The sequence below is a fragment of the Heliconius melpomene genome, chromosome 19 (assembly GCF_056956725.1).
Source record: "Heliconius melpomene rosina isolate 202511_hmr_F chromosome 19, ASM5695672v1, whole genome shotgun sequence".
NCBI lineage: Eukaryota > Metazoa > Arthropoda > Insecta > Lepidoptera > Nymphalidae > Heliconius > Heliconius melpomene.
The window spans coordinates 6,327,789-6,355,122 of NC_140407.1; the positions used below are offsets into that span (position 1 = coordinate 6,327,789).

General features: G+C 31.6%; 1 protein-coding gene across 2 annotated transcripts in view; it reads right to left on the minus strand.

Moving 5' to 3' along the window:
* cpx (synaptic transmission protein complexin) overlaps positions 1 to 27,334 on the minus strand; it is a 174,334-nt gene that overhangs the window by 132,940 nt on the left and 14,060 nt on the right. For both annotated transcript variants that reach the window (XM_085203145.1, XM_085203146.1), the window contains exon 2: positions 9,810 to 9,840. The gene's annotated coding sequence lies outside the window, so the exon portion shown is untranslated. The remainder of the gene's footprint in view (positions 1 to 9,809; positions 9,841 to 27,334) is intronic.

The window sequence follows — 27,334 nt, forward strand, 5'->3', positions numbered from 1 at the left end:
GGATGAAGTAAAATGTATAAATTTTTAACCATTACTTTTAATACGATCTCTGTTGGATTTGGATTTTTGTTAAGATTATATTTTTTATTTGACAGTTCCACTTTATTTTTCCTTATAATCATGTATTTATTTTAAGCTTAAAGCTCAAAATACATAAGGCACAAGAAACTTAAGGACTTAGTGTTAAAAACCTGCGTTATCCACTAAGATACTTCCGTTCCCCACTTTACTTCAAATCCTTTAGGCATTGTACGTTGAGTAGTGGAACTGAAAGCCGCATTTTGCCTCGTTATTAGCCAGAAGATAAAATTTAATTTCTCTGAGTAGGAATCGAATCCAAAATCATCGCGTTTACAGTAAGACGTTGTCTTCACACCTTGTGAATATACATATAACATGTAGACTGTAAGGTACTACAAATATATATTGAACACCCGGTATATTCCATGCATTCGTATATACAGAACCAACGCAGCAGAATGAAATACACAATCTTGGAACTGCCACTTGCAGTACCATTCTATACAAATGGGTCACTCGAAATAGTTTTATTGGAAAGTTAAAGTTTCTGTATATTTCTTTTACCGTTGGAATATATTACAAATTAAAAATTTTTGAATATTGAAAAAGACTATTGTTGGCACTTTTAAATGTCCACGTGTGACGGTGGTCCGCAATGGGCGGGCCTTTCCACCATTTTCATGGAGACCCTCTCCACTAAAACCCTGTGGAAGCAGGTTTTAGTAGGTAGGTTCGAATGCACCGATGAGTCCCACAGTATCGCTCATTGTAAGGCACTTGCCTGCCGTGAGGGCGGTCTGGGTAAATGCTAATTCTCAGCGATTAAAAAAGTATCTGTAATTTACCAATGACGGTTGCCTAACTACCAATGACGGTGACCTAACTTAGAAAAAAATAAAAAATCTATGCGTATTTCAATTTTCTAAATGTAGAATTCACCGTATACACCGAGACAGTATTAAATATAATTATAAATTAATTACAAAACTGAAGTTATACTATTCGCGTTTCCAATCAAATATGATTAGTCTGTCAATAAATAGTTGTTTGTCGCTAAATAAAAATATTTGTGCAATTTATTTTTAATACTAAATTGAATTTGTGGAATTTCATTTCCAAACTCCGAAACAAAATATTTTCAGTCTAGTATGGAGCTATGAGAATTACGCTACGAGTAAAATTTCGCTTACACATTTGCATTAGAAATTGCCTCATACTTATAAACGACGTAATTTATCAAATTTAATTTTCAAAACAACTTTTTTTTAACTATAGCATTTAATCAATACAACATATAAGGAATATAATTAAAAGTATATTTTTAATAACGAGCTTTGATTTTTACTTTTGTATTTAAAAAGATAACCTGTTTCGTAACGGAACTGTCATTAGCCCATATATTGGGGTATATTTTAAATGGGTTTAATTTAGGTATACATATTTTTTTACTCACCGGTGAGCTTTTTTATTGAATTTATTTCCTCGAGCCGGAATCGAACTCTCCACTGTTACGTTTACAGTTACACGCTTGTACCCCTAGCATATAGCTATACCAAAAATAATTAATATATAATGTACGTTAGTAGAATGAATGCTACAATTTAATTAAGGACTGACGTGGGTGTATTTAATAAATACTCGTCTAAACGTAATTATGAGTAGGGTCGCCGTTGTTCGACTTGCGATGTCTCGATAGCCATTATTTGAAATCTTGAATGTACAGCTTATATTACGATTTATAGATGTAATAATACTTAAATATATGATATTTCTAATTATATTATCATATAAATATTCATTCATATATGGAGTTACCAGAAAGAGCTTATTAAAGTTAAAATTTGGCATGCACAGGCAGATAAGTTAGGAAGTGTTGGAAAGTAATAAGAGTAAAGTTATATCAATGTCAAAATTTTACTTAACGTAAAAAAATAGCGGACAGTGTTTAACTATAAATGCTATAGTTGATTCACTCAAATTATTTTCATTTCCTAGGTCTGATTCCGCCATGTAACATGCAGTCTTGAAAATTGAAAGGGATGTAAGGAACGAAGTGTCTTTACACTAGGTTTCCTCTGCCTATCTTGATATGTAGAGTGAGGCTAAAAAATTGCCTTGACTTTCGATATGTATAATATATCAGATATGATGTATGGAGAGAAAATAAATAATGGAATGATGACACCTACATACAATTAACTATAATATTTTGAAATAAATTTGTAATAACAGTTAAAATAATAAAGATAAATGCAAATTATATTTTTATGTAAAAAAAACTATTAATGTATATTAATATGATAAACTTATATCATTATTGCTTGCTAGAATGAATAGTGAATTATTATTAATATCAAAACTTAAGTCAAATTAACTCTAGAATGATATAATTTATACATGAAAGTACAATTACATGGTATACGGTATGTTGCTAATTAATTAGTACCTAGCGTTATTACAAATAGGTAACGCGGCTACGAAAACCAATTATGTCGTAGCAGGTGCTACGACGTAGACGTCTACTTTGTCAGCGGAAGTTGATTTTATTTGACATTTCATTGTTCAATATATTTGAGATTTTACTAATGATTAGTAAAATCTGAAATATATATAAAAATAAAGTAATAAATATTATCTGAATAATTAATTTTAATTCAAAACAGAATGCATAAATAAGCAGTACAATAATATAATTAATTTAATGAAAAAAATCTAAATGCTTATTATGATATAAATATCCATATCACTTAATTGTTTAATTTAAAAAAGGATCTACAAATAACAAACTCATTGATTTATTAAAGCTTAAGCTGACGCATTCATTTAATAAAAAGCTATTAAATTCTCCATTAAAATAGAAAGCGTTTGATAAGTTTTTAATCGTATTACGAAATATTTTCGGTTATGATAAAATATACTCTAGATAAATGACTGGATATTAACACTTTTCTATTAGTGTATTTATGACAAAATATTTAATTTACATTTTTTCCATATACAGAGTGTTTCATTTAAAATTATTATATAATAAAACTATTACAATAAGTTGTATGTTATTTCGTTTTTTTTGTCATATACAATAAATGCGTGACATTGATTTCTTGCATATGCAGTCATGAATTGATTTCTTGTTTACACAGACTTAAAATATAATTTCATAAAAACTAAACTAGCTTCACACTGTATATAGTCAGAGAGAACAAAGCGCAAAAAGTAATCTATCCACAATAAAATATATTGAGAGATAGAAATAATATGTATAATAACAACAGTGGAAACGTATAACACAATTAGGGTCACAGTATCCCGCATCGCGCTACGCCGTAGCTATTGGTAGCTGCTCACAGACCGTGACAAACGACCTCCTTTCTATATATTATTTTCCAATCTTTTATGAAGTTTCACTCTTTTATATTTAAGCACTACTATTAACTTTTAAGAAGATAAATACAATATATTATCTTAATGTTATGTTTCGGTTGCATGCATCTAAAAGTATATGTGCAAAGCACATGCTAAATAATTTTTAAGAAAATTTTAAAAAGGATTCTGAAATAATATTTTTTTATGCTTTATTTTAATGTAAAAAATATTAATTTTTGAAAGTATTGCGTGTTGAGTGGCGAAACTAAACGCCGCTTTTGTCTTGCCTGAGCAACGATGACCGCAAGATAACTAAATCGTGCTGCATCGGCGTCCTACACTGCGCTTGCCTAAGCGCGGTCTCCGTGCAATGTCAATGTTATATGACTTACACAATATTATTATTAGTAATTTCACTGATTCCTATATTGCAAAATTCTTATCGAAGTTGGTTCCACAAACAATTATACAACAAAATAGTATCAATAAATTACTTTTTAGATAAAAACTAAAACCGGATATCAAATTCCTTCTACACAGTCGTTCTATTTCAGTGCGAATAATGAATATTCAATTATTCAGGATTTGTGTCAGCTTCGGCAGCAGTCGGCTATTTACATACGCGATGCCGCTGTTTGTTCTGGTAAAAACATCCTCTATTGGATTTATATACTAGAAAAAGGTTAAACCACGTTTTATTTGCATGTAGATGCTTTTTAGTGTTTGCGGTTACTTTAAATTGATTTGGAAATGTTTAGAATATTTATTTAGTTATAAAGAAAGCCAGTTGAGGCCAGTCGTAGTGCAGGGGCACGAGCTTGTGACTATGAACGCGACAAGTTGTGGATTCAATTCCCACTCAAGGAAATTCAAAATTTGCCGGAAAGTGCATAGACGAAGACGAAGTGTTTAGACACTCTGCTGCACATGTTCTGTTCAATTTTCGAGACATTGCGTGTTTAATAACGGAACTCAACTACACGTTTTGCCTACTAAGGCAAGGAAATTATAATTATTTTAATATCATCCATCCTACATAGAGTGCATATGTGTGCCATATTTTCTTTATTGTATATATTGTAAAGCTGAACATGACTGGTAACGACTTTCTTTACCTTTACCATACACCAACCTATTAGACGTCACATCATTAAACACAAACAGAAATCGAACCCACAATCCACTGCAGTATAGCAAAAAAAGTACTAAACGGTATACATAATGTATGTATGTTAGTAATAAATAAAGGACAACTACTTTTCCTTTAAATAAGCCCCCCGTGAATTACACTCCATCAAAACTTTAAAGTTGACTGTTTAAAACATTGAAATTAACTCAAAACTTTCCTTCGAAAACTTTAGAAAGTTTCGCACAGCACTCTACATTTAACTAACAAGTTACTATCCACTTCCTATCTAATTATATGTATAGAGTTAATATATGCATACTTTTTATATGACCAATCCAGTATACCATTTATATATTTATAGATATTTATATATATATTTCTTGCTTTACTGAGTGACTGACAGACAAAGCGTAGACAAAACTACTGGAGTTAAAAAATTGTGATTGAGATTTTGTGAATGAGGGTTCAATTTTTGCTTGTGATTAATGATGAAACATCTAATAGGTTGCCGTTTAGGTACCCGTTTTATATGGTTTCTTAAAAAGTATTTTTCTTTTCTAAGCGTAGAATAGCACTTTAAAAATGTAAAAAACAATGTAGAGAATCCACACAACGGCAACAGACAGATATTGTGATATGAGCTGCATTTTCACAACTTTTTATTACAAAGTATGTATATTTATACAAAAATGATTCTTAGCAATATATTTTTATTATATTTTTTTTTCTATTAAAGTTTTAAGCCGACTTCAAACCCACAATTACCACATTACATTTAATCTAATATACACCAAATAAGCCGTCATTTCAGTACTAGTAGAGTTATAAATAAACATTATTTTTTAATGGAGACCCTTATCACAAATGATTGACGTTGAGATTTGTGCGAATCATCCCATCTCACACACTCGACTACGACAGATGTATTGTTATATACTCGTATATTACTAGCTTTCACTCGCGCCTCCGCTACTGCGGTCAAATGAAACTACTTTTAGTAAATTGCTTATGACTCTTTTTTTTTGCACGCTGTATCCTGCACAAGCAGGGTACGCAGAGAGATCCCACTAATCACAATCCATCACGTTTGTACGCAACAGTAAAAACAGTATAAAAGCTCGCGTCGCAAAGTAGCCAAAGTTCCTAAATAAGCTTAGGTATTTCTAACGTTTCAATTGTATACGTGCTCGAAGTTTTGATATGCCCATTACCTTTTAATACCATCTGAGTCCACTTTACTAATGTCCATATAAAGCTTTTATGATTTTGGAAACATAAAATAGTCTAGTTAAACCGGGGAAACTTCTGTCGTATAACATAAAATGTCTTAATAAATTTATAATATTTTCAAAATTCTGTTATCTTCATTCAAAAATTGAAACTAACTAAAATTCTTAACAAGTACTGTAAATATGTTTAAAATTTAATATAAAAAAATATTAAAAAAAAACTGTACTACTTTCTTTTTTTAACATTATTCCTGCCTGAAAAAAGTTTCTACATAAAAAAATACGTACTACCCAAAATAATCACGAGGCTATTTACATATTGCAGTTTTAAAAATATACGTTATATTTATATACGAGTAATATTGTTATTAATTACTTTCACGTAGGAAGATGCATTAACCTACAAATGTTAACAATATTTTTAACCTAAATATACATAATGTTAATATTTCATTGAATATTCATTATTTTCAACTCGTTATTATAGAGTTCATAATATTTTCTACATAAATTGTAGCCCCTACCTTCATTCTACTATCAAGACTTGTTAAAGAAAACCAAACGAAACAAAATAATACAAAAAGAAATCAATTTTTGCATTTAAAATGAATATACATTCATATTTCACAACAACGAACAAGTACAAAGCGCTTTTATTCAAAAAATTGTATTAAAAAGCTCGAAGACGGTTACATTACTGGGCTGGAAGGCGGTCGCAGTTCACCCCCCGGTACATACGGATCGATGGTTTGGAACGTTGCCAGACATGACGACGCCATACAATGCCAACTTATATTCTCTGGATTGTTTATCAATATATGTTCTATATTCTATATCATAGCGTTTTTACTGAAACTTCTACATTTAGGGTAAGTTTTGATATCTTTTCTTGCACCAGATGTTTTAGAATGTTATAGTTAATAGACGCCGCGAATATAATTAGCCTTAGTCGTGATTTTCGCTCGGTGCATTGAATTATTTATATTATTGGTAAAAAGGCAAAACGCGACGTTAAGTTCCACAAGTCAAGACACAATGACTCCAAATTTAAGCAAAATACTTAAAAAGATTTAGAAATTTAGAATGAAAGGTTTTTTAAATTTTTGATGACAATGGATAATAATAATTAATGCGTCTACTTGTTTAAATACAAAAGGCTAGTGTTCAGCTCTAAAACTCCATACAATTTTTTGTATCATTATATTTAAACTTAAAAACAAGAGGTCTCAGTCGACCTTCGAGAACACAGTATTGATGACACTGGCGAAAGGTCACGTAAAAATCATCAGGACTCCCCGCAGAGCATATATGGCGAGGTTAATGGCAAACTTACCTCTTGTAGTTTCTTCATACAGAAACCTTTTTAGTTATAGCTAAATTGTAAAGATAATAGATAGCTATAACACTATAAAGACGGAGATCGAGAACGGAGTGTTTTAACATTATATGATTTGTAAGAAAATTATTTCACTTAAATAAAATTATTAAAATGATGAACAAAATATTAACAACAGTCGTCACAATCTCTACTTAAGTACTTATATGATAAATGGCAAACAAAGCCCAGCTAATCTAAAAGGCGAGGGTTACTTCCGGTCATAAAGGCGAAAGCTATTTAACAACTAAAATATACATACGTATACATATACATTATAGTGTTTATTTAGAAATACAATGTACATATTAACTACAATTATTTCAAGAGGTTAAATACTATTTTCAATATTGAAATCATCGTGGCGAAGAAGCGCTCTGGTAGATAAAGCGCGTAGTTAAGTTTCGTGGCTCTAACACAATGTCATGAAAATTGAAAGGAAAGTGAGTAACGAAGTTTCTCTGCCTGAAGTGAAACGTGAAGCTAATAATATTCGCTTTTTTATTAAGACTCTATGATGACGTATATAAAACTTTAATATTTGATGGCGAAAATCCCAGTTTCTAGCTTAATCACATCATAAGCATGGAAAAATTTAAAATAAATTTTAAAATTTTAAGCATTTTGTCGAGTGAAAATTGAACCCACACTTATCGCATGTGCGATTGGCAACTGTCACCTTTGTTTATATATTTTATACACGGGATATAGTAGAGGCATAGGCAGAGTTAACCTACTTTTTAAATATTCCATTTCGCACGCACAGCCCAATTTTTGAGACATTGCTTGTGGATTTGCCCTTACTGTTTTTACTAGAACGAGAAAATGAAAATAATTGGCCCCTAGAATTGGGAATCAAACCCCCAATCGTCGCTATCACAGTCAGACCCTGTGATGGCGACGTAAACACTTAATATTCCATTATTATACATTATTTAATATTAAATACATAATATCCAAATCTAGAACGTATCTAAAGTTGTAAACGCCACTTGTCAATTTGACGAAGGTACAATTTGCTCGGGACGAGACCTCTCATAGAGACGTGATTCTTAACGCCAGCTTTCTATTTGCAACGTCAAAACTAATATTTGTTTTATATTCAAAGTGAAATATTTTGTGGACGACACATTTAAGTTTCTGTATGATACTGTAATAGTAGAATTGATAGGTGTAGCTAGAAAATGTATATTAAAAAAAAATTTTTAAGTTAAACGGTTTTATATTGCAGATAAATGTACTAAAAGCTAAAAAATAATCTCATGGAAATTATGATTACTAAAATAAAATCGTGGGGCACGTCCAATATCTACAATCGAAAGACATGGCATGAGACTTCACCCACCTAGTGGTAAGTAGCAAGTGTCCCCACGATTTTATTTTAGTAGCTTAGCTTTTAGTACATTTATCTGCAATATAAAACCGTTTAACTTAAATTCTTTTTTTTTTACTTTTTTATTTTTAAGTTTTTAGTTTTTATTTCTCATGCTATTCAATTCGTTGAGTGCCTCATTATTGCAAGGTTAATGGAGAATGTTACGATCGACCCCCCCAGAGGTCCAATAGAGGGGCGAGGCTATGTACAACAAGATGTGCCTGAATCTTGAGGGGAAAACGCTAACGACATATCATTTTTATCCACCCTAATGCCATACAGTTCTCGCCGCGCTTTTACCTTTTACCTTAACTTGGGTGGTGTACCCCTAGCGACGTCTCATTTTTAGGCACCCTATAGCCACACAGTCCTCGACAGGATACCATATCTTGACTTAGGTGGGAGATTCATATTGTAATTTTGTATAGTATACTGTATTATACTTACCAAGCCCTTTATTTTGATACCCATATTGATGGGATTGAAAACTACATTATCCGCCATTTTGTAGCAGTGGCCATCTTTGATTTTTATTTTGTATAGTGCACTGAATTCTACTTGACAAGCCCTTTCATTTGATGCCCATATTGATGGGATTGAAAAAATCTAAGTGGCCCGCCATCTTGTAGTGGCGGCCATCTTGGATTCACAATAATATTGAATATGGATAATTGTATTGTCACCAGAATCAAAAGCGTATACCAAATTTCAGATCAATCGGTTAACGGGAAGAGGGTTAAATTTCAATTACTAAATTTGACCCAAACAAATATACAAATAAATAAACAAACGGGGTGAGCAAAATAAAACCGTTTAATAAGTGATAATGTTTTGGAATCGAATTCCGTATGATTTTATAAGCATTAGTATTTATCTAAAGTTTCTAATCTACATGGATGAAGGATGGGCAATAGCTTTGCCCGCTTGAAATACACAATTATTTAATTACTTACCTGGATTATTTTCGTATTCTAATAACATTGTTAGTAATTAAAGAATATATCGATTATTGAAGTCTAAAGTTGAAATTAAAGTTCAAGCCAATTGAAAAAACAAATAACTATGTTAACATAAATTAAATTTAACAGAATATTTGTTTGATACAACTTTCATATCTCTAAGAAACAAATAGACAACAAAATTAAAGATACGATTGCTAAAAATATACGATTTTAATATATGAAAAGATCTTCCATCTTACGTCTATACAAACAAAATTGCGGGCGACATGTAGTTTTTTAATATTATAGTTTTATACTTCACGTGGCACTCAGCAAATCTCAAAATTGTAATATTTATGTTAACACTAATTCTTACCTTAAAATGAGTTAGAAGTCCTGATGCAGAACTGTAACAAAAATACAATTTTAGATTATTTTGTAACAATATTAATTTCTGTTTCATAAAATTAAATAATCCATAAAATTTATTCAGGGGGAAAGTTGAGAACGGAGTGTTTTAACACTAAATTCACGATGCCTACCATGTTGTACACGGTACACAGCTTAAATTATTATACTACATACATAAGTTATCTAGGGAGCACTGTCTACCATATCGAGCACTCTTAACCCGGTCCGGCTGAGAGGCGGGGTTTTTAGGTCGGCTGACTTGTTACTGTGAACAAATATTTATTGAACGAATCAATATTTCTATTTGCTATTTACCTATATCTATTTTATTTGTAATGTTTTTTTTCCATATGTTTAGGGCTATACTTTAAATTAGGCAAACAATTTCTCCGATCTTTCCATTTATTTAGACTTACGCTGTATCCTGTATATATCACAGTAGGCAAAGAGAACCTAGTGGTAAGATATTACAGTTCCCACACACTATCAAATTTTCGAGACATTTGAGTTGAATAGCGTAACTCAAGACCGCGCTTTACCTTGTTACCAGAGCGAGGAAATTTTACAGTCAGACCTGCAACCATATTTAATATTATTTTAAAAAGAAAAAAAAACATCTTAATATCCCTCCAGGCCTAACCAAAGCGACCAGTCGCCACTAATGACGCAAGATTACATCTTTCAGTCGTAATAAAAGGCGTCACCAACCCAAAGTGCTATTATGAAAGTCCATCAATCACCAACTTTCTCGTTGCCAGTTGAAAAGTGACGAGTGTTGTGAGTTACACTCGATATTAGACAACTGTGGAGTTTACTTTTCAACTACCATTAGGTTGATTGGTTATAATGTGAATAAATAATAAATAAAGATGGTTTTAGATTTGCGTTGTATAAGGAGCTGAACTCAAAGCTTAATTTAGTTCAGCTTAATCAAGGAAACTAATCCATTTTTAATTTTAATATTAAACTCTTTGATTTGGATTTTTTTAAGAACTAACTACATTAAATAGCACATAGCATCATGCTTTCTCCCGAATACCAAGGTAGGCAGAGAGAATTAAGTGTTAAAACATTTCGTTTCTCACTATACGCCAGATTTCAAGAAAATCATTGTCCAAGCTAGGATGGAACTCACGGGATCACAATCTGGCACTGTACCTCTCTGCCACTTATAACATTCAAAAATCTCTAATAATTTTCAATTAATATTATTATACAAATGTCTAAATAAACTACAAGAAGAGACATTAAGTCCTTTTGTATATTATATTATAATTCGTTACTCTTAAAAACATTGTTTAGAATTAAATTAATAGAGTTATTCCATTTGTTCAAGTAAATTCTTGCCTGAAAACATTCCTTTATGGACTAGTGACTAAGGTAATGATATTATGAATTATTAAATATATTATGTTTATTTAACAGATCTTTATATTTATTGCATAATTAACAAAAATTTAGTTATTATATATTTAGTAATCATAAAGTGATAGTTACGGGTTCGATTCCCACAAATTTCATAGTTAATTCTTACTTAATTTTTAACCTTTAAAAAAACAGGCGGTGCATATCTTATCACTAGGTTCCTTCCACCTACCCTCCTATGTACGAAATGAAGAATGAAGTAAAAAAATATATAACAAAAAAATATGCTTTATTTCCATATTATCCATGTAAATTTATTGTCGTAAGTCAAAAATGTCAGAACTCTTATTTTTAAAGTCTATTAGTTGTAATATCCTTTAGTACTATGATTAATTCAGAAGCGGAGTTCATATATTTTGACCTTGACACAGTTATTATTGGAACATAGAAACTACAAAACAAAGATACTTCCTGCACAGTTGCGTTAGGCACTCCCTTTGTAGTGGGCCTTGCCTCACTTAGCCCTAAAATTTACTGCTATGTATTATAAATGCTTGATTATAAAAAAACTTTTTAAAGTTTTGAATAGTTAGTTACTAATACAATTTTTTTAATCTATGCTAGCGCCGATAAATATATCATATTTTAGGGTGTGCTGAGTGATGGATGATGACGCCAAAGACAAAGGTCTGACTGAACAAAGAGGAAAAACGAAAATAATTTAGACATAATCATTCCCCAGAGTGTGATCAAACCAACAGCCATCCTGTTTGCAGTTTATGAAATATTATAAAGTGAGCAAAATTTAAAATATTTTAAAGTATATTTCTTATATCACTCTTTTTCCTCCCAAAATAAAGTAAGGAAAATATGCACTTCCGTAGCAAGTCCAAGGCACTATGTCCGAATACGTAAAACGCTGATAATTTTTCTCTCTCAAAGTGACTATCGCTCTGCCACGATGTAAAAAAATATTTTCACCAAGGCCGTTGTGGCACAGTGGTACAAACGTGCGGCTGTAAACGCTACAATTGTGGGTTCGATACCCACTCGGAGGAATGAATTATTTAATATTTAAAAATAAACGTCGAGTTCCAAACTCAACACGCCTATAGGACAAACAATGGAAAACGGAGTGTCTTAACACTAGTTTCTCTCTACCCAACCCGCTAAATGCATTTTATAGCAAAAAGCTATAAAAAAGTAAACTATAAATATTTCAAAACAATCTACGAAATTTTATGTATATCAAAATATCTGTGCACTTGACAAGCTCTTGGGGGGCTGCGGTTTACTAGATGTAATTAAATTTTAATCAACGCCGAGACGACAGGATTATGAGCGACGTTCTGATGAAGTGCCGCTGTGATATTGTAACTTACTGTATTACGGTGTCTCTATCTGTCTATGGTAGTAAATATTTTAGTTAAAATAAAATAAAAGAAAAGGAAAATTTTCCTTTCTTTATATATGCTCGCGCAAATTATTGTTAGAAATATAATATAGACATGAAAGATTTATAATACTCAAATAACCATTTTTGTCCAAATTATAGATAGAAGGTCCACAGAATATTTATTTTTAGACTCTTTCTTTTTACATCGGCAAATATTTACAATTTATAACATAGATGTTTTCTTTACCTGTGGAGATATATATTCAAATATAAATATTAACTTTGATTTTGAACCTGTAACAATTACTAAGCCAATAATAACTAACCACAATCCCACTATACCAGAAGGGAATAGTAATAAGCTGTTGAAGCTACATATTATACACATATTTGTTGAAACCGCTAGAATTCCGTTATCAAAATTCTGAAATGAAGGCTTCATACAATATACAATTGTATAACTAATACATACATATCTGTACTTCTAGACCAATATTATAAAGCTGAAAAGTTTGTTTGGTTGTACGCGCTAGTCTCACGAATTAATAGTTTCAGTCGAAAAATCCTTTTTTTGTGCTGGATATTCTATTTACTTATAGGAATGCACAAGAAGACAACTGTATAAACAGAGTATTCCCCACTTTCCGCTGAATTCTTGAGGCATTCCGTGTTGAGTGGCAAGCCTTAACGTGTTCCTTTGCCTCGATAACAGAGCGAGGAAGTAAAAAAAATAAATATTTCATTTCCTCAAGTGGGAATCGAATCCCCTTTCTCGTTTACAGTCACACGCTTGTGTCACTGCGCTACGACTGTAGCTTGTAGTATTTAGTTATTATTTAATAATCATTTTCAAATTTTAATTTACGTTATTGTAAGTAAGTTATTCAAACAACGTGAAAATTGAAATCCACTCAACTTTATATTATATAGTAGTACTAACTTAATAAAACTGTTAAAAGAGCTTTGCCTTCGTACAATATTGAAACTACTTGCTTTTGATCACAAAGTGAACTTTAATTGCCCAGAAATTAAAACGTACAAAGTAAGTGCAGTTGACTTCGATCACAATGAAAAAAAAAAAAAGAATCACACTTTTAAAGTCTGAAAATGTCTTAAAAGTCTTATAATTTGGATCTTGTAAGACATTTTTGGCAAAAGGAACTCAATCTTGAACTCGAATGCAATCTTAGACTCGTACCAACAACCGTCTTGTACAATCACACGCTTATGCCCTTTTTTATCGTGAAGAAATTCTTTTAGGGGTGCGCTGCCCGAGTTAGGACTCGACCAAGTTATGTGGGAGTCACGGACCGGCAGATGTAGACTATCCACACTACCCACTAAAACCTCACGGTACTCCTCCTCGACCGCTACAGGGAGCCAAGGGATTCTTCTATAACTACAGCGGACGCGCTTGTGCCCTTGCGCTACGACGGCCTCAGATATATGTATATGTTATGAATAAAAAAGGCATCTCAAGATCGATCTCAGAACTGAGAGCGATTTATAATTACATTCTGTTTTTAGACTTTTCAGACTGACTCAAGATTCACTCTTCTTGCTTTGTTATATACAGAAAAAAGCGTAAAGCTAAAAAAAAATAAAAGGCGAAGCAAAATTCCGTACAATTATTTTTCTAGTAAGAATAATTGTTTAAGCTACTTTGCAGATTAGCCCTTGCTAAGAAAAACAGTTCCAGAATACCCTTTATTGCCATTCTATGCTAATAAATAGGGTACTAGAATCTTTTAGAAGTACCTATTGGTATTTTTTTGGAAAAGGAAAGTACTGAGAATCCACACCTATTGGATATTGCCCAAGCAGTTTAACCAATTAAGCTGTAATTTTTTTACGAGCTACTTCAAGCTTTAAGGAATGTTACAGTTCTTAGACATTTCATGATACTGGAGGAAGGTTACGTAAAAAATATCTTATCGTTTTTATATGCGGAATACAGCGTGAAGCAATTAAAAATCATAGCAAAATATTTTTAATAATATAAAAAAGGTACATTCTTCTAAAACACGTATCATAAACGTTTTTTCTAAACTAGATCAGTCCAGATCGTCGATAGGTAGGAAAGAGAAACGGAAAATTTGTAAACGCCCAAAGAAACTCTGTCAGGTGCTAAAAATGGCACGTGTCGAACTAAGCGATAAGTCTGGAGGCGGATGTTACACTCAAATGACATCCACCTTCACAATGGACGCCTGCAGCTGGAAAAAGACTGAAAAGTGAGATATTAATCTGTATTTTTGTTACTCGTTTTTTTATTTTCCGTTATGTAGTGTAGTGTATATTTTTATTGAGCCCGTTGGTTGCAGGTCCGCTCGGAGAATGATTATATTTAAATTAAATTTTAATTTCTCGGCTCTGGCACAAATCACACTGTTGGATTCCGCCACTCAAAATACAATATCTCGATAATTGGGCGGAAACGGAAACTTAACACTTAAATCACTGCGCCTACAAGTAATGCAGGAGCATGAACCTGTTTATTTTTTACTGATCCGCTTTCTAGAAAAGGTTGTCAGTTAAACTTGAATGTCCATGATAAATTACGAATAAATTTCGTAAACAATTTCTTGGAAAATGAACGTCATATCGAGATCATCATTTTTGATTTTAACGTTGTAGATATACATCATAAGAATATACACTACACTATATTATAACTTAGAGAACAGTCATAGTTTACACTTTTCACTACCTATGGAATTCAGGCAATAAAGGCCTTTTATTACGCGTGGATGTATACTTAATGGATTATTGGAAAATCTCTTATGGACATAGTTCAAAAATGAATAAAAAATTAATCAATTTTTGCACGTAGATTCTGTCATGTTTAAAGATAAAAAATAAAAATTGGTTTTAATTCACAAAATAATAAATAATAGCTTGAAAATACTTTTTTTTTCACAATTATTTGTGAATATTCATTTCTACCATACGGTGTTAACAAATGCCTTTATAAATGACAGTGTCATATGCCATTGATATAACATTCGTATTTCACACCTCGTGTCGCCAGCGCTATTTATTATACACGGACAATTGAGCGGTCATTCTGCTGAAATACCATAAATTGAAAATTTCAACAGACCAAGTCTCTAAGCGAGTTCGTCGCTTGTCATATAAAATGGTTTGAATATACAGGTGCTGATGCAGGTAATAGCACCTATTTTTATCCCATATAGCATGGTCTTCTTAGCGTTCACAAGATTGGCAATTTCCTAAATACCATATTTGTACACTAAAAAAATAATTTATGTATTTTTTCATCGTCTCTTATGGCTTTGTCGACCTTCTCTATTCGCAATCCAAAACATTTTATATCTATTGACTATGAAATTAGCGAAACCTGAAAAGAAAAACACAGAATCATTATCATTCTGTTGATCATTCATCTGTATGTCTGCCCATCTATCAAGGCCATTTGTTTCAAGCTGAAACTAATAACAAATATGCACAATTTTTTGCAAGAAGCACAGAAAAATAGAGCTTCTAAGAAAAGATAACTCAAATCAAAAGAATTTATACGTCGTTTTACTGCCTTTTAGGTTATATTTGTTTGTGTATTTTGTGTTTATAGCGTACTTTTGGTAGACTTTTAATTATCAATTTGTGTCAAAATGAGAAGTTACTTTGCAAAAAAATGTTATAACCCACCTTCTTATTCACCTTCAATCATTAAATTGCTACGGAAACCTACAGGTGAGACTGATTCGCACTTGACATTTTTTTATAATCCTACTAATATTTCACAGCCTCTGATATATTTTTAATCGTCGGAATTATAATATTTATTTGGATACTCTAGCATGATAAAGCACGACGTTGAGTTTTACGATAGCTTAAAATATTATAAAACGTGATGCATAGCAGTAGCAAGTGTATATGACATACGCTGGCACTATGATATGCATCACGATATCGAAGCATATAAAAATACAATAACTTAAAATTTAACTGCCAATTAAAAATTGGTCCTTCGAGCCGGTTTATCAACGTCAATTTGCATACAGTAATTACGGTATAATTATTTACGTAATAGCATTAAGCGTGATTCACACGTCCACGAGCTTATTAACTGATTCGCTTAACCAATAAATTGTAGCTGTTGTTTTACACAAATCCAATGTATTTGGAAAATAACACGAAACCAAATTAAGCTTTAGTTAAATAGCAAATAATTTATACACTAATATTTTGATTATATATAACCATAATCGTATATTACCGTACCGAAACCGCACAAGGTAAGTCTATAACGCGACGGTTGTAGGTTCGATATCCATATGGGGGAATGAATTATTATTTATTAATACTTTCTTTTATCAGTTCTGGCACCAAGACAAAATCCTGGCGTTGAATTTTGCACACACGGCAAAAATTAAGGAACGAAGTATCTTAATTCTAGGTTCCCTTCGCCTACCCTGCTATAAAAACATAAAATAAATCATGCATGACCATGTAATGTTTTGAAGTAAATTACTCTGTATAGATTTTCGATATAACAAACAAGTGATATGTTCCCAAGAATCTAATTTAGTGAAGACAAATCAGAAGTGACGCCGTCTCTACGTGCCTTGGATCAATCCAATATAGACCGAAGGTTCCTCATCATATACTGAAAGTGAGGAATTAAATTTATTTTCTATTTTCACTCACTTAACAAGATATTACTTTTAGACGTGTTTTGTTTCGTTTTTAAAAATATACAGATATTGTAATTTAATTAATAGGTAGGTACATATATTTTTTTGTAAATTAGGCGTATGCTCGTATGTAAATAATAAATAAAGCTTCACGCTGTATCCCTGACACAGCAGGTTAGGTAGAAGAATTCTAGTGTTACTCCGCTCCTTACTTTCAGCTGAATCCTGAAAGCATTTCGTGTTGAGTGGCGGAATTCAACGCCGCGTTTTGCCTGACACCAGAGCGAATAAATGCAAATATTAATTTAAATAAATATATTATTTCCTTGAGTGGTGAGTGGGACCCACATTGTCGTGCTTACAGTGAACCTACAACCAGTCGTACTTACAGTCACACACTTGTGTTCCTGCGCCATGACTGGCCTGGTATACTCGTATACCTCGTATATGTAATTAAATAATGGCTCACTAAGATGGTTGAGTCGTGAGGCAGTTATTTAAACAAAGCGTATCAATCTATAAGTCGTTGTATTTGTCCCCGTCCTTATATCTCAAAATTCGATTAATATCAAAGAAAAACTAACAAAAGCAATCTACAAAACTTGGCTGAGGATGCCTGAAAAATCACACGCGACGTGATGATAAACAAATACTTCCGCCTTTCTCCACACTCAAGTTTCCGGCAAAAGAAGATTCAGACAAAGATTCTCATTATTTGAACACTTCCTTAAATATGCACTTTCTTTGTGCTTTCGTTTTCTTGGTAAAAGCCGTTTTTGAGTTATCCACTACTTTACGTTCTAATGTAAGTTTGTACATAGGGTTTTCAATGTTTTTGAATTATGTTTGAAATATGTTTTACGATTTTAAATATATTGATATTTTGGTCGTCATGGTAAAGTGACAAAAGGTGGGTAATCGCGACGGCTGTGAGTTCGATTCTCATTCGGGGAAAATAGTTCAACACGCAATGTGTCGAGAATATCGGCAGTGTGAAGGAAAGCACAGAGAGACACGAGACAGCACGCGGAGACAGGGGGAAGCTTGTATTTATTTTCAGACAATAGGGATCTTTATCTTATTTTTTAACATTTTTTAAAGTGTTATTTCAAACTTAGGAAAGCAAAATACTTATTAAGAAAACGTATAAAATTTTTAACGTAGCGGGATTTGAATCCGCGTCTGGAAACCGTCCAAGCGCTCTGACCAACTAAGCCATGCATTCACTTATTTAGAACATATTTTTATCTTATCTTTCACGTTCAATAAACGTTAAAGCTTTATGTCTTTCTTTTAGATATTTTAAAAATTATTTTATTTTTCTACCTGAACGAAATTCTAGGGGAAATTATACGACGTAAGTAAATTTACTAATATAAATACATAACAAAAATCTATTTTCTATCTGAATTTCACTAAGGAAAAAACCTAAACTTATAGAAACATGATAAAAACCCTCGTTTCAGACTCCTAAGGGAGGACATCACGACAATTGCCGCAGTTAATTCTCACGAACATATTAATTACAACGCGAATGGTATGAAGTAAAGTAAAGTAACGAAATATTGCTCCCTTGACGACTATAATCTTTACCATTTAAGTGTCTCCGGTAGTTTTTTAGATGGTTTTATGAATATTACACATTTGTAGTAAATTAAAATTATTATAAAAATGAAAGTAGATAGCTATTCTTATAGTACCTACTCGTAGATAATGAGGCCTTTGTAACGATTGTGAGTCCGCTGCAGGATGCAGAGAGAAACTAAGAAAAAAAATCAAATAAAATTACTAAATAGAACGATCATTTACAACGATAATACATTATCATAAATCGACTTTTTAATGGATATGTGCCCAAAGAAAGACTGACATCAAGATAAATGATCCAACTTGAATAGTTACTGCCCAACTCCGCCGCCGTAATATTTCAAACTTAACTAAAATAAAGAATGATATATTAAAAAAAAACTTTAGTAGAACGATAGAACATTCTGAAGTAAAATGGATTGTGTAACAAAATTGGTATTTGAAGATTTGAAAACTATTTAACTATTATTATTTTTAAAACTATTTATATTTTTCACATGTTATAGCCATTTTCAGTGTTTAAGCAGCTTCATGTTTTTCTCGCACCCTGTTATCGTAGCCAGAGGGTACCTAGTGTCAAGACACTCCCTTCCGTTTTATATTTCAGAAATACTCTTCCAATCGATAAAATGAACATTTATAATTTAAATATTCTCTTATCACGACAAGCGAACAAACTGTCCAGTTTGCAAAACCAGCCAAATTAACGCGAACAAAAAACACTGATCCGAGCAAATATTTTCTAAAGACTCTTTGTCTGACAAAAAAAACATAAAAGCCAAAAGAAAATTCGGCAAGGGTTGACAAAACCTACGCATTCTACCTGAGCTGAATGTACTTAAATGAGACTAATAAAATTTCTCTTCTTACTGTCTTTGATGCCCATTTTTAACAAATAAAACTAAAACAAAATGAGTACTTGCAAAATCTCACTCAATTATTTAGTTTTCATGCATTCTTCTGCACTTTTATGAAGTATGTACATAAAGTGTAGTAGAGTGTTATAAGTGTAGTAGTTGTCGCCTAAACTTAACTTTGATGACGTGGTCTTAAACAAAAGAAAAATACAAAAATCAAAGAAAAAAGTATGAATTAAATACACATTATATAACATAAATAAAATACGTAGTCATTTTCATTTTCTTGCACGGGTACCTTATTTACGTCTTAACACCAGGTTCCCCCTCCCTAACCTGTTATCTATCTATTTAAAAGGTAATTTTTCTTTTTCATTATTTTGAAAAGAACAACAATAGCATTTTGCAAGGCTTAAATTAGTTAAATGAAAATTGGGCATTCAAATGTTTGTGAAAGCTTTTGTTGAAAACAAACTGAAAATAAGAAAAAAGTTGAAAGAGTTGACAAAGGACTACGTGTAGGGAATTTCACCTGCACCGACCAAGGGTCGGTTTAGAGAATAAATAATGTTGCTTATTATGAAAAAGCTTAATTTAGTTTTTTTTTTGTTATATGAAACCTTAAATTTAGGCTAGTCGTGGTGCAGAGGTTCGAGCGTGCGACTGTACATACGACAGGTAGTGGGTTCGATTCTCACTCGAGGAAATAAACATTTAATATTTTTTTTATATCCTCGCTCTAGTAAAAACCAAAGTGCGGCGACCAAAGCATGAAGCAAGTTTCCACAGCCTGTTTATATTATTATAATTTTAAATAAAACAAATTTACTTATTTTAAGTATTCGCACAATCATTCCAGCAGGTGGGTAGAGAGGACGGAGCGTCAAACGCTACGATCATTTCCACGTAGCTATCTGTTGCTCCGTCTATCACTGCCCCCTTGTCAGATATGGCGTGATGGGTGATGGTTCCCCAATGCCCCAGGGCTCGTGAGTCATGAAAAAATGGAAGCTAGGATAATTAAACGAGTGAAATTACTTTTTACTTGCTTTTTGGTAAATGAATAAGATATCATTTTTATATGAAGCATTGTCTTAAACATTTTTAATTTTCTAATCATTTAAGAATGTTACTTGACTCCATTGAATAGCTCCATTGAAACAAAGTGACAAAGGAATCATCTAGAAAAGTAATTGCTGCTTTTTAAATAACTGGAATCAAATATAACAAGTTCTCTTCCGCGCGCGCGTTCGCTAATACAAATATATAAAAACGATAAGAATGGTTGAAAGCGTTTTCGTGATATTAGAGTACTCACTAGTCTCTCACTGTCTCACTGTCACTCTCTCTCTCTCTCAAAAACTACTACTTTCTTTGCTTTACGCTGTATCCCTCATATGGCAGAGAGAACCAAGGGTTAAAACACTTCGTTCTCCCCAATAGTTCAACAGTGTTATATATATATATATATATATATATATATATATATATATATATATATATATATATACATTAATACATATATTAACATTCGTACAAAACAATAGTAACTAAATTTAACCCCGTAGTCGGCACCTATTCACAGCGCAACCCGTTGCGATACAATCTACACATAAAGGTTTCATTGAAAGGGCTGAAAGGTTTCATTGAATTCAATTTGAAGTTTCTATCTTGAGCCTTCCTGCTGTCTGTCGGTCTGTCAATAACTTGCTACAGGCACGAAAAGGAGCATCGATTACATTCAAATATTATTTAAATTTTAGTTTCGCTACGTCTACTTGATTTGACACAATTTTGAAACGAAATGTTATAGAGTTTACAAGGAATTTTAGTACATATGCAGGCTCTTATTATATTTTTTTTCAGCTTCATCCTCAGCTTTCTTGCATAGCGTCATGAAAATTAGATGGAAAGTGGAAAACGTAGTGTCAAAACACTAGGTTCCCCCTATCTACCCTGCTATATGCAGGAAACGCGGGCTAAGAAATTAAAAGACAATCGCTTCTAACAAAAACATACAAAACTGATGAAACAATTTTATTTCCCATCTCAGGAACGCTGTAAGTGACAGCCTCGAGTTATCTCTGAACGATCCCCCCGAGATTTCACAGTCAGAGGTTTTCGACTTAACGACTTTAGATTTTTTTAGGGAAAAATAAGCTCATTCATGCCAAGAAAACCTTTTTGTCTTTTACATCGCTTTAGTATAAATAATGGAAGATAATCTTAAAATGACAGTATGAAGATAGACTAACCTCAAGCTAAATAGGTTTTAGTCTAATACTATTATAGAATACATTAATTATAATGTCTATTGTTGTTGTTATGACATTTATACGTGGTATACCTTAATTTATATTAGAATTGAAATTGTATTTGGAAATTAGACATAGTTCTTTTTATGTCTATTATCATAATATTTCGTCTTCTCTACAAACGTGTATATTAATTACGTTTATTACGACTACACTTAGCAAAACTTCCATAAGTGCACAACAAGCTCAAATGATTCCTAAATATCTAAAACATACATGTTTGGTGTACAATCAAGAGTATTTTACTTTTATTTACTTTACTAAAACGTCTTCAATTTCTCAGAAAAAACAGTGAATTCTAAAGAATCTAATAAAAACTTATAAGCAGCCCAATAAAATTTAATTGGAGCAATACCAAGTAAACCTTAATAACTTTTCACAATAACCTATAAATTGAAATAAGTGGGACACAAAACGACTCCTTGGGGGACACCACTACTTTCCTCGCCTTCAGTAGTGGTATATATCACGAGGGTCAAATTAAGGAGAGGACTTTAACCTTCCAGTCTTTACAGTTAAGACGATTGATACCGTTGTACGTTAATAGCGTCACTGAAAGACTTCATGATTCCGTTTCTCTTCTTATCTTGCTTCATATCTCTTTATAAAGAAACTTACATGTTTCACGGAAAAGACGGTATACAAGCTTTTTGTGTACTTATAACGCTAAACTCTGTACTATAGTGCGATGACACTTTATCTTATTCCTTTATTCTTATAATATACTAGCGGACGCGCGCAGCTTCGCTTACGTATTAAGGGGTGAATTCTAGAAAACCATGAAACACATGTTCAATTAAATATTTTTAAGAGTCTACATTTCAAATTTTATAATAATCGGTGGCGTTTTAAAGATTTTTCCATACAAACTTTCCACCCCTTATTTGCACCCTTAGGAGGTGAATTCTAGAAAACAATGAAACACGTGTTCAATTAAATACTTTTAAAATTTTGAATTTAAAATTTTATAAAAATCGGTGCCGATTTAATTTCTTTTCCATACAAACTTTCAACCCCTGTTTCACCCCTTTAGGGTTAAAATTTTTCAAAATCCCTTCTTAGTGGATGACCAAATTACAAAAGTAAATATCTGTCCGAATTTCACGTTTCTACGCACAGCGGTTACAGCTGTGCGTGCGTCTTACCTCAGTCAGTGAGGACAAGTCCTTTTATATATATAGATTAATTACTATTAAATATTTTTGAATATAATTTAATGACAGAATGTCAATACCTATTTTTCCTTAGTACTGTATAGAGCAATAATTGAAGTAAATTTAAAAAGAATAAGCTATTTTTCAGAATTTGAATTTACAACCATTGCGTTCAGAATTTCAAGTACCAAAGGCAATACAATATTGTCATCTTATTTAGAAAATCCCTAACATCAAAACATTGATAAATAAAATAAACAAGATTAAATATTATACCTTCAGAAATCTTAATACTGTGACAGACAATAATAAGAAAAAGAAAAACACTATCTTCTTATAAAATATCTTATAATAAAAATGTTTTTTACTTATAACTCACAGAAAAATATTCGACGCAAAAAATATCACAACTCTCGAAGCTGAAAATAAACAAGTAGCGTCAGTACTTTAGATTGATATTTGAAAATAACATTTAAATATTTTTTTTTTTTGGTAAACTTTGCATACAGCATAGCTGAGCAGGCAGAGGGAATCTAGTGTTAAAGCACTCCGCTCCCCACGCACTTCCTAATTTGAATGGCAAATCAATGCCACGCTTTTCTTTATAACCAGATCGACAAAGTGAAAATAATTAGAATTATTTTATTATAGAGTAGATAAAATTTTCTTCGTGTATTATTTTTAAGCATTGATGTATTTTTTTTTACTATTATTGTCATTTAACACACGATAGACACGTGATCAGTACCATTTGTTAAGTCATACATTGGCTTATATTACTTAAGATTTTACAACACTTCTTTGATGTTATTATTTATAAGATATTGAACAATTTTAATAGTTAAACACCATTTTTTAAGTACAAAATTATGTATATTAATCATATTTATTCTATTTCATACATATAAACATCTTCCATTACATATTCTACACACTGTCGTACTTAAATTTTATGATATTTTCTTTTACATATTTCCGTAATGCGAAAGCAAAGTATATTTTCTGAGAAATCACTTTCTAAGTACTCGTTTGAGCATCGATGCCCTAAAATGTGTCTTTATGTCGGCTTTCATAGCGAGTGGTAGAGAAATATAGAATTTCCTAAAAGTAATAATTTTGTTGTACACATGTATGCTGAAATTAAATAGTTGAAGTTGGGATATACTAGTTTGAATTAAAAAAAAAATTGACTATAGGCTATTATACTTTAAATGTATAAGTGGTCAGAGCTACCTCGGGCACTTAGAATGTGTCATATTACTATACGCAACTCTTAGTCATTAATTCAACAATACGGGCGAAGCCGCAAGTGTAAGTTAATTCTCATAAATGTCACGTTTTCGAACACAGCTGTATTAAATTTAAGTAAGTCTTGCAGAAAGTTATCGCCTCGAGTATTTCGAAGTTACATATAAAGGTATATAAAATAGTACATTTTATTGTGAAAAAGAATCTCTTTCTCTGTCTGTTGTGTTAAATGTATATGAAATTTTCTATGTTGTAGTAAAGTAACCTATTATTATAATTAATATTGGATGGCTGTCTCAATTGAGATACAATTGAGATACAATTTTGAAAATAAATATTATTTTATGTTTAAGGAGGTGTGTGTAATATACATAAAATGTATAAAAAAGATATTAAAAATGGAGAGCGGAGTGTCTTAATGCTAGTATTTGTACGCGGGATACAGTGTGGAACTAAATTTAATTTTAAATTTCATAGTAATTGTAAATATGTTCGTTTGGATGAACATGGATTAAATTCAATTAATGTATTAACATTAATTGAATTTAATCCATGTTTGATATTAAGTATGACAATCAATTTTCTAGGATTCCATCGTCCTTAGTAACATAATAGTTTACCAAATACGTATTTTGTAGACCGTACACGAAGAAGCCGCAATAACTCAGTCTTTAATATATTGAATTACGCTCAGCCGCTCTCAAATCAACTTAAATTACCCAATCTCCAGCATTTTACGAAAAAATACAGCAAATAGAAACTAAAATAACGTTCTTGTAAAATATTTTTAATTTACAAGCAATTTCTGTGGCTAAATATTTGCTTCGAAAGAAAATAAATCTGTATTATGTAAATCTTTTCCATTACAGAGTGACTAACGATGCGGCGTAGAACGCTAAAAATTGGCATGTACTCGTAGTTTCTTTTGGATGTGGAGCGGAGTAATAAGAAAGGATACCACAAAAAACTAAATTTTAAATTTCAGAATCATTCAAGTCAGTCAGTCATTTAGTCCAGCTTATATAATTCACTATGCCGCCATGTTTTCGTGAATTAAGAATTAAAAAATATAAACCCACCATTCTTCACGAAATTCTTAGCTTCTCTGGCTTGAACATTGGCTGCGATGTCGTTTAGTTCAAATGAGAACAGGATATCATGGAATCGCATCATTTTTCACGAAAAATAGCTGAAAACTATGTCAATACTGTCGATTGAAAAATCGTATTCATTTCAATTCATCGGTTTTTCGAATTACGCCATCTTTATGTGATGTTTTTAGTACAAAAACACAGGTCGTTTTTATTAGTTAGAAAAAGACCGTAATGGCGAAGTGGCTGAATGTCCACATATTGGTTTAGTTTACTTGAAGAAGTCATTATCATTATTTTGAGTTCATTTTTCGTAGTCCTAATCTACGTCGACGTCTTATATAGATCAACTCCTCCTATTTTCACATAAAAAAACACCGTGGGAAAATTTGATCTGTAGGCTTTTTCACAAGATTATTAAAATAATTATCATTTTAATAGAGATGACGTTAAGACTCTATTTTTACTATAATGTAATCATTAAAAAAATATTATATATAAAGATTTTCGACATCAGCGTTATCATCAACAGAATATCGTTGTCCTCTATATTAACAAATAACATTTCTTTTGGGACAGTACGGTGGATTTATGTGCTAAGCCATAGCTACCCTGAAGTTAGTTTTTCAGATTTTTTCCCATTGTACAATCAAGAAGAAAATAGTCAAAAGTAAGAAAACACCTAGAATCATATCTACGTAGCCATCTACCTACGTACTGTAGGTACCTACTTATATCTGGTATACAATTTATATATGGCAAATTTATAACGCTCAAGTCAACTGCAGGATAACGTGGACAATTTTACCCTCACATTTGTAAGGTTCAAACGTTGCCCCAAACACTATTTATCTTTCCAACATGTTTTGAAAACTTATTAATATTTAGCTAAATAATAAGTATTATTTTTTAAAATGTTATTATACGGGATACAGCGCATTCATACGCATTCATATATGCGTGAATCTAAAAAAAACATTACAATCAACGATTTATCACCAAATAGGCTTATAAATTACCATCTAATACAACACTTACAAATTACGATCCGATCCGCTCAAAGGAATATGGTAATAATGTTATGGTAATAAGAACTCGTTTCCTTTGAAGTACGAAATTAAAAGACCTTTGAGGAGTAAATTACAAGAGGTTTTACTTTCCGCCTGCAAAATTATTAAAAGCCGGATTAAAAACAGCATTTTCGGATAACGCTTTTGGCGGTTACTTTAAATTAAATGCTCCTAGATTATTTTAATATAGTATATTTTAGATTATTTTACTGTTTTCGTTTTTCCTGGAGGAAATTGCAGTGTTTTTAAACTTTAAGTGTTCTTGTTTATTTAAAAACAAGATTGTTTTTATTAAAATACCAAGTAGGATAGTCATGCATCTCATACTATGCAAAGGTTTTATACATTTCCCACAATTTTGAAATATTTCTATTGTATTCGAATTTACAATCATTTCAACATTTTACAAGCAAGTACGTTTACAGAAAATAAATTTAAATTTATTGTATCATCATCAAAATATAATTCAATTCTGTTGTATTTCTGAAAATTGGTTGAAATAATAATATATTACCGACGGCAGCAAATTTCGACTCTATAATCTAGAGTTGAAGATGCTGTAAATTAACATTAAATTGTATTACAATAAATCACCGGTGAAGTTCTTGCGAATACTACTTAATAATACTCGGTGATATACGACTTTTGTCTCTAAAACAAGGACAAAATTGACCAAGTTATTCCTACAAAAAGAAAAAAATATATAAGAATTTAACAAAAAATCTTTTATGTCTCTTTTAAAAAAGTAA